This window comes from Oncorhynchus keta, chromosome 22 (genome assembly GCF_023373465.1).
Source record: "Oncorhynchus keta strain PuntledgeMale-10-30-2019 chromosome 22, Oket_V2, whole genome shotgun sequence".
In the NCBI taxonomy this organism is placed as follows: Eukaryota; Metazoa; Chordata; class Actinopteri; order Salmoniformes; family Salmonidae; genus Oncorhynchus; species Oncorhynchus keta.
The window spans coordinates 11,348,953-11,358,597 of NC_068442.1; the positions used below are offsets into that span (position 1 = coordinate 11,348,953).

At 42.8% G+C, this 9,645-nt stretch overlaps 1 pseudogene; it reads right to left on the reverse strand.

The window, feature by feature from the left end:
- Positions 1 to 4,985: 4,985 nt before the first annotated feature.
- On the reverse strand, positions 4,986 to 9,190 carry LOC118401052 (acylglycerol kinase, mitochondrial-like; annotated as a pseudogene).
- Between the last annotated feature and the right edge of the window lie 455 nt (positions 9,191 to 9,645).

Genomic DNA, 9,645 nt, shown 5'->3' on the forward strand with positions numbered 1-9,645 from the left:
ACCGCCTGTTGGTGTCGTGTGCTACAGGGGTGATATGGTGCAGCTGAAACACACGCACACACACACCAATACAAATCCCCACATATTTGTTTTTCAGATCTCATTACAGTTTGTGTTTTCTGTCTATGTCACTGTGTGCTCTTTGTCGATGTAGTTTCCCATGATTCTCGTGTACTCCTCACATAGTGTACTGTTGTCCAACACCTCTATACCTGGGATAGGTGTGTCTGTGCCTGAGTTCCGCCCCTTCTTCTACGTCAATGTGGCAGACATCGCTGCCCTGGCGACAGAGATGTCATATGTGGCCTGTTAGTGTGACCTTAAGCTCTGATTGATAAACGTAAATATGTACGAACCATGGTGTGTGTGTATGGTAAGGTCAATGCAACGTTGTGTCTCATTGTGTCTTAAGGCACCACCGAGATGATATTTGAGGAGAAGAAGGAGCTGTATGACGTATACGTTGATAACCAGAATGTGAAGACACACAGAGATAGTCTGCAGCCACTGCTCTGGCTGAACTGGGCCGACCGGGAGAAGTATAGGAAACTGAGCGAACAAAGGTACACAGGACCCTGATAAATGGTGGCAGACATTTTGAAGAGATCATGATGACAACGACAATGATGATGAGGATGATGTTATGGTCTTTTCAGGCAAATGCTGCTTTACACTCAGGAGGTGGATGGAGACTGCGCATCAAATGAGGAGGACCTCTTTATCCTGTGAGTGTGTTTACATTACAGTAACCAACAGCATCTTTTCTAGTTAACTAAGAATAGTCTGGAGTCTTCATCAAACACTCTTACAGAATGTCCTCTGTTCTCTCCAATAGGTTTTTCATGGAGCGGAATAACCGTAAATTCCAGACTCTATCGGAGGTGGAGGCGAGTGCGGACCACACCCTAACTGCAGAGCACGTGGGAGCCATGGGACTGGACCCCCAGGCAGACCGCACATTCCTGGAAGATCTGCTGCAGGTCTATGGCATTGACGTTATGCTTGTCATCGATAACCCCTGCTGCCCCTGAGCTCTGGCTGTGGCCTGTTCTCTCTTGGTCCTCTGAAGACACTGCCTCCTTCTCTTCCTTCCCTGGCTTCCTGCCCAGTCAAAGGCCTGCAGTTCTCTCTCTCTCGATCTCTAGCCCGGCTCTGGGATATAGCTGACTATAGCCAGTGATCACTCAGTGACAGCTCACCTAGTAAACTGGGCCGCAATGATAGATGCTAGATACTGCCTGGACTCTGCAGTGCTATCTGGCGACAATCCGTTCCATATTCAACATGCACTTGTCTTGTTTTTCTGTTCGCTTGGAATCGGTTCTCTTCTCACCTGGATCTCTGCTTGGATCACCAGGCCTAGTCACTGGAGGTGGAACCATTGATCAATGTGCCTCGTTTGTACTGCTCCCAATACTATGGAGCACTGCTGACTGACAGAACCACGGATCAAGTATCCAGTGTGGAGTTGGATCATTCATTGTTCCTCCCACTTGGAATCTTCATTAAAACTCCATGGAAATACAATTCTGCCATGGCACCAAGACCGTTTTTCTTAAATCTTTACAGAGGATTCTGCCTAACCATGTATGTTGTGTTACAAAATATGAGTGTGATTGTCACTTTACCATGACTTTGTCTCCCCAAAATTCTGCATCAGTTCTGCTAGAACTGAGAATAAAGATCACGTGGTTTTCACTCTCTGTTTTCCTCTAAACATTTCATGCTGAAGTTGATCAATCATTTTTTTCTGTATGAAAAAAAGGAGCAATGTGAATTTACTTGTACTTGTCAAATTTCAATAATCAAGAAAGCTGATTCCGATGAGTCTGAGTCGCATAAACATGAAAACCTCTTTTGGTCAAATATCTCATTCCATGATCTCGCCATCACGGTTGACAACTCCATTGTGTCCTCCTCCCAGAGTGCTAAGAACCTTGGCGTGATCCTGGACAACACCCTGTCGTTCTCAACTAACATCAAGGCGGTGGCCCGTTCCTGTAGGTTCATGCTCTACAACATCCGCAGAGTACGACCCTGCCTCACACAGGAAGCGGCGCAGGTCCTAATCCAGGCACTTGTCATCTCCCGTCTGGATTACTGCAACTCGCTGTTGGCTGGGCTCCCTGCCTGTGCCATTAAACCCCTACAACTCATCCAGAACGCCGCAGCCCGTCTGGTGTTCAACCTTCCCAAGTTCTCTCACGTCACCCCGCTCCTCCGCTCTCTCCACTGGCTTCCAGTTGAAGCTCACATCCGATACAAGACCATGGTGCTTGCCTACGGAGCTGTGAGGGGAACGGCACCTCAGTACCTCCAGGCTCTGATCAGGCCCTACACCCAAACAAGGGCACTGCGTTCATCCACCTCTGGCCTGCTCGCCTCCCTACCACTGAGGAAGTACAGTTCCCGCTCAGCCCAGTCAAAACTGTTCGCTGCTCTGGCCCCCCAATGGTGGAACAAACTCCCTCACGACGCCAGGACAGCGGAGTCAATCACCACCTTCCGGAGACACCTGAAACCCCACCTCTTTAAGGAATACCTAGGATAGGATAAAGTAATCCTTCTCACCCCCCTTAAAAGATTTAGATGCACTATTGTAAAGTGGCTGTTCCACTGGATGTCATAAGGTGAATGCACCAATTTGTAAGTCGCTCTGGATAAGAGCGTCTGCTAAATGACTTAAATGTAAATGTAAATAGGAATACTGTTTTTTTTCATGATGTCAGCTAATCATACACATTAAAAGGGAAAGATGTATCATGCAGGATGTATTTATTTGAAATCATGCCCTTGTCCAAGGAGGTATTTCTTATGGAGCGGAGATGAAAGGAATATTTGTTAAATATTTGTTAAATGTTGCAAGAACATTCCAGAACACATTTTGTCTGTTCTTAACCTGGAAACCTAATGAGAACATTCGGATAATGTTCTATGGTGGTTGTTACAGATGTTGTGCACAAAATGTTAGTGAATGTTTGTGAACATTCCAAGGATATTTAATTTAAAACATATTTAATTTAAAACAAATATATAAAAAATGTGGATGTTGTCATCCTAATGTTAGATAAAACCCTAACTATAACTTAATGGGAATCTTAGCTAATGGTCTAGGAATGTTAGATAAAACCCTAACTATAACTTAATGGGAATCTTAGCTAATGGTCTTGTCACGACTTCTGCCGAAGTCGTTGCCTCTCCTTGTTCGGGCGGTGCTCGGCGTTCGACGTCACCGGTCTTCTAGCCATCATTGATCCTTTTTTCATTTTCCATTGGTTTTGTCTTGTCTTCCCACACACCTGTTTTCTATGACAACTGATCATGAATGCTGCACCACACCACAACCTCTGGACTCGTGTTTGATGACCACATCATTATGTGTAAACTTATTTGTGTGCTGATTTAATGTTCCAATGTTCTGCCAGCAGAGAAAAGGTGCAGTCAGTGATCTCAAAGTCTGTCTGTCTCGGAGTGAGCTGGTGCTTCTCAAGTGGAGAAGCTAGCTGTGTACTTGAGTTTTAGTTTGATTCAATTGAGATGTGTTGCAGATTGAATTAAATCCACAGGTGTGCTATGAGTGGAGATAGAACTCTAGTGTTATTTTTCTAGGTGGAGCTAGGCAGCTGCAAGCTGTGCCCCATCACTGTAACAAAGACCCCTTTGTATTCTTAGTTCTCTGGTGATGTCAACCCCAAGCATGTTAGTGGGATTTACCCTCCTCTCTGGGCAGACAGTCAGACCCCATCTGTTTTGGCAGAGGGTCTTCTTTAGCCCTCACACAATGGTTCCACATTGTGTGGATAAAAATATATATGGACAGGAGCGCTGATATAGGATCAGTTTTACTTTTTTAGATCATACTGAATAAGATTACATGGACAGGGGGACTTGATCATAGATCAGCACTCCTACTCTGAGACCCTTTTAGAATACAGGCCCTGGAGATAAAGTTATTTCGTTCAAATAGTGCTGGGAGACAGACTGTTCATTAAATGAACGGCTTAAGCCATTGCTCAATGACTCATAAAATAGAGTTGATGAAGACTGCACACTGCTTTCATTGGGTTCGACTGGTCAGTGAGTGTCGGCAATAGTGGAAATGTTCATTGAGGTTTTACTAGGGACAGTTTTGTTATAAAGCCTAATTAGTGGGTCATCTTTTAGTGTTGAGGACAGGCACTCAATCAAGACCACAGGCTTATTTGAAGTGGAAAGAGGCATCTACTGTATCAACGTGTTAATTGACACTACTGATACTAGTGATATGATTAAATGTAGTTCTTCACACCATGACGACTTAGCCCATTTTCTTTGCTCTGTTTGTGTTGACCTGTTCCACCTTGTGCCCGTTCGGCACATCCTGGGCATGCTACCATTTGTTTTACAGGTGTATAGTAGAGAGTGTACACAACACAAACGGAATTGTATCAAGCGCTTTCTTTGTGGAATTTGTTCACAGCCCTGTACCAGCATTGGCTAATTGGAATGTATTTGTACAGTATGTCACCGCACTGAGTGTCAAAAGAAAGCATAATCTGTTGTACTTCCGCACTAATATGCAACAAGAGCGTTAACTTGCATAGCCTTGATCACAGCAACTGTAACGTAAACCTATACTCCCAACAACAGCCAACTACACAGCTATATCCAGAACCTGTGCTACTGTAAAACATGGACAGAGACTTCAGTGACGATAACCCCTTTAGTAACTTGATCGCATGAGCCCCTCGTTTCCAAGCCAGTGACATTATACAGTACTTCCATTGTAAACAAAACCATTTGTTTGTTTTCTCTGACGCTTGTTGGATTGTATTTGTGATAGCGTTGCCAATGGAGAGTGATTCTCATGCCAATGTATCTCATCTTATCATAAAGTACTGTACAATGTATCTCATCATAGAGTACTGTACAATGCAGACAGTCTCTCTGCGCATCTCTAAAGACTGTTTATTCCAATTGGTATTAAAAGGCAATAGAACACCGTGGACATCATAACTGAATTATTTAATAGAGTTACCACATAATGAGAGTATACAGTAGTAAACTAGTCAGTTACACCAATACTCCTGCAGGGCAGACTTATACAGGCTGAGTTCAGAAATAGCAACAAAATGTTTGGTCCTTGTTACTGCATCATAGTCATCGTCCATAATTATGGCCATAACCATTCCAACTGAACATTTCTATTTCAGTAACAATGAAATCTCACTGTAGACGGTTCCACATTGGTCCGGCTCTGTTTTATTGCTGTTTAGTGACAGTAAGGAGGCAAGTAGAGCAGACATACTAGGTTTCTTCCTAGGTTTTGGCCTTTCTAGGGAGTTTTTCCTAGCCACCGTGCTTTTACACCTGCATTGTTTGCTGTTTGGGGTTTTAGGCTGGGTTTCTGTACAGCACTTTGAGATATCAGCTGATGTACGAAGGGCTATATAAATACATTTGATTTGATTTGACATACTCCCAGGTTGAGGTAGAAGTACAATACAGGGTCGTATTAGGGCATACCGTAGCAAAACATTTTACAACTGAAAACAAGCGTTTATTGGAAAAGTGAAGATAGACCCTCCCCGTTTCAGTCCGTTTGGTGCCAACTGAATACGACCCAGGGGTGTATTCATTACATCGATTCTGTTGCAAAACACAGTCTGTTGCAAAACCTTTTGCAACAGAAACCGTTTACTTCAAACGGAAAATATTTTGCAACGAAAACGAGAGTTTATATTGGACAAATTCAGGTAGATTCCACCACATTTCATTCTGTTTGCTTCCGTTTGGTTCTTAAACGGTTTCTGTTTCAAGACGTAATGAATACACCCCAGGTGCTGGCCCTTTTGATCCTCCTCCCTATTCCTCTGTCTGCTGCATGTGCTGTCATCACAGTGCTTCCATCACTGGACCTGTGTGAGGAGCTGCTCTCTGCGCTCTGCGCTACAGAAGAAGTGCAGTTTCCGTGGCAACAGCGTCACCTTCACTGACATGGCCTCGTACTCCTCATTGTCAATGTTGTAGAAGCCAGCGCCTTCCTGTGGGAGGGGATACAACAGGAGGGAGAGGTCAGAGGTCATGGAGCAGAAGGACCGACCATATGTACGTACGCACGCACACATAAACAAAAATACATTTTTACAAGAATACATTTAATTTGTTTAAGGGTTATAATGATCTAAACTACAAGACTGTAATGCATCTTGTCTATGACGTTTATAGGACTAAGACAGCTGACCTCGGGCAGATTAAGTTGACATGCACTGGCCTCCAGTTTCAGTGATTTTCTTGTGAATGCAGTTGCATCCTCCATTTTTTTCTCTCTGCAATGCAGAAAATGCATCTGCCTTGACACACATGCTACATGAATAACAATTTGTTTATTTTAGTCAGGTATTACATTGATAATGTGACAAAGTGTATCTCCACAACTGCTCACCCAACAGTGATGAACTCTCCCACACTGAAGGAGTCTGGCTCCACACACACCAGCAGGGAGTCGTCTGTACGCTGAGGGGCAAACAAGGGAACACAGTTTTAACACCCCGAGTCTGTTGTAGTAGCTGCTATAGTGTAGTTTAAAAAAAAAAAAAAAATTACTGACCGTCTGGACAGGGTTTTTGTTCTGGGTGTGGATCGACAGCTCTAAAGTAGACAACATCCTCTCATTCCATCTCTCTGGCTCCTCCACTTTTGGAGGCTCTGCACAAACATTTTGTACTTTTTGTATTGTATATCATTTTTGTGTGGTGTTTTCATTCCAACCACACCTGAACACTTTAAAAAAAGTTGTATTATTTGTTTATATCTGTATTATTGTTCATCACTTTTTTTTGTTGTTGGTGCAAATAAATAATTAATAAACACAAAACCAATGTCATTCATGCTTTGTGAAACAGAAGATGCAGTGTAGTGTTATTTCCAGACTGACAAACACAGAATAACACATCAACACACAGACAATGTTACCTGGAATAGGTGGGTACCAGTAATTTTTCAGTCTGTGGGCGATTCGGTACATTAGGTGGGGGCGCTGGGGCTTCTGTTCAGGCAGGTCAGGGGGGCGAAGGGTGGGTGCCAGGTAGGACACAGAGGCCTCACGTACCTGGGGCCACTCCTGGGGAGGGATGGGACAAGACAGCATGACACAAATGCATGGAGGAACAATTGAGGTCCATGGACACGGAATGAAAACAGTCCTGCTCTCACCCGTAATGTACTAAACCAATGAGCTGCTTTTGTCTTCAAGGGGCCAAGATACCAATATCTAAGAGCGAAAACAACAGTATAAGATATTTATTTTTAAAAGGAGAAACAACTTTTCCATTACTATAATGTTTTGCACGTAAATGTTTCCATGACTTTACATGGGACTTGGGGAAAATAAGAATATGGAAACATAAGCTATGAAGGGATCTTACTTTTTGATGGTGGCAGCCACATCTCTGAAGGCCCCCCACCGTAGACCAATTAGGGCAAACACTGGCTGGTCTTTCTCTCCCTTGATACATAAACCCAGAAACCCAACACAATGTTCTTCTCTTCCTCTCCATGCAGTTACGGTTATTCAATGGCGATTAAATGTAATAAAGATCTTTAAACACCAGACCCTCCCGATCTCACCTTGATCTGCAGCACATCCAGGGGTACCGTTTCTCCTTGCAAGATGGACAGTGTCGCCGATGTGATGTGTCTGAAAACAAGAGGGGATATGAATGACAAAATGATTGGAGGATATTTTAGATAAATCAAAGAGGAGATTGTGCACAGTATACATTCTCAGTGAGAGATAGCATGTGTTTTGTTTGCACCTGAATGAGAGTGTGACATGTTTCAGTGGGATACTTACTTCACCTGATTGTCACTGAGGATGTGCAGACTCTCACTCAGGGAATTGTGGGAACCCAGAGGGATAAATCCTATGGGAGTTTTACTGAATAACTCCTATATTAGAGAGAAAAAACAGCACAGGGTAGTAAGAGACACCTAAGCTGAGATGGTATTGCACAACATAAAGGAGCTTGTTACAGGTTAATACAATGATAATACACAACTTACTTGATCAGCCCTCCGCAGCAGACCAGTGATAACCTCTTGTAGAGTGCCATCCCCTCCAGCCACAATCAGCATGTCTGTTTGCTCCATCAGCTCCATCAATTTCTTCGCCTGGCCCTCATAGTCTGTCTGCAAGAGAGAAGACACATGGTATTACACTATGTATAACTGTAGACTATAAAGGCTAAGAAATGTACGGAAACAACAATTGCACAGGGAAAGAAAATGATACCTTTACTAGTGTCACCTCCACACCAGCCAGGTGTAATATAGGGGCAGCATTCTTCTCAAATAAAGTATTGGCTTTCCTATAACCAGAGGGAAGAGCAAGACATATTAGTCAAACACAAATTACAGTAGAAATGGAAAATGGCTGGACCTCTTGCTTATTCTCTTTGCTTCACTTTAGGGAACGTGACTGTAACCTCTTACTTACCCACTACAAGCTGCTGGGTTTAGGATGACAGTGGCTTTCCTCAGCTGCTCCTGTGGTGAAATCTGCTGACGTCCATATTCCTGCATTTGAGAATGGATTTTGGGGCATTCGAGTTGAATACAGTAAATGCAGGTGCATAATCCGTGAAAGCAGAAAAATGTAGCTACAGAATAATCAATGTCTCACCCTGGCCACCAGACAAGCTTATTTTCGCAGCAGATTATCACTGTAAATAAATCAATAACAAATGATTGACGAAGAAAACAACTGATTACAAGACATCCTCATTCAATGTTGTTGGATTTCAATCATAAGAACCGTTCCGTAAGACCTTGATGGCTGATGATTTCTCAATAGCTACCAATTCGTGTGCATGTGCTCAATGATATTCATGATGATCTGTACTTGATCTAACAACCATAGCATTCAATCTGAAAGAAAACGCTACACACCAGTGTTTACCATACAACCAGTGTCCACCGTATGACAGGGCACACGCCGCGACTGTGGACTTCTTCCAATGATTCCGCAGAGTCCCAAACACCTTCACAACCCGAGCCATTATCTTATCGTCACTATATCAAATTGTCATTTTTAAAACGCTTTTTGTCATCTGTGTAAGCATCACGAACACTGTCCTAAAATACATCCTACCACAGCGGTCATTTCTCCATCGCTGTCAAAACCATTTCGTATGTTACACATGGGTGCAGCTGTCTTAATAGTCGTATGAAACAAAACAACTCTTAGTATAAGTTCCTCTTCATTTTGAGTTTCATTTTATGATTTTTTTTCTTCTCCCGTCACATACCAGCATAAACATAAATGAGGAACTGTATAAATTTTAATTGAGCATGGAACACAATTTATTAACTTCAGTGCTTAGTTTATTGAATAAAAACTACATTTCCCATACACCGCTGAGGTCTAAAGCAAAAAGAAGACATCGCCTGAAAAGAAAAAAATATATATAAATGTAATGTAAAAATAGATGTATTTTGTGACTTTTCCCCTGCATTATTCAAATGCAAATAATCACATTATACACCGCATTGTATTTTTTTACTCTGGCACTAAAGCCAAGGAGCGTCAGAGCCAAATCTCCAGAATTCGAGTTTAACCAGAGATATTTCCGAGGAGATGGAAAACTACCAATTTATGTATTCCGC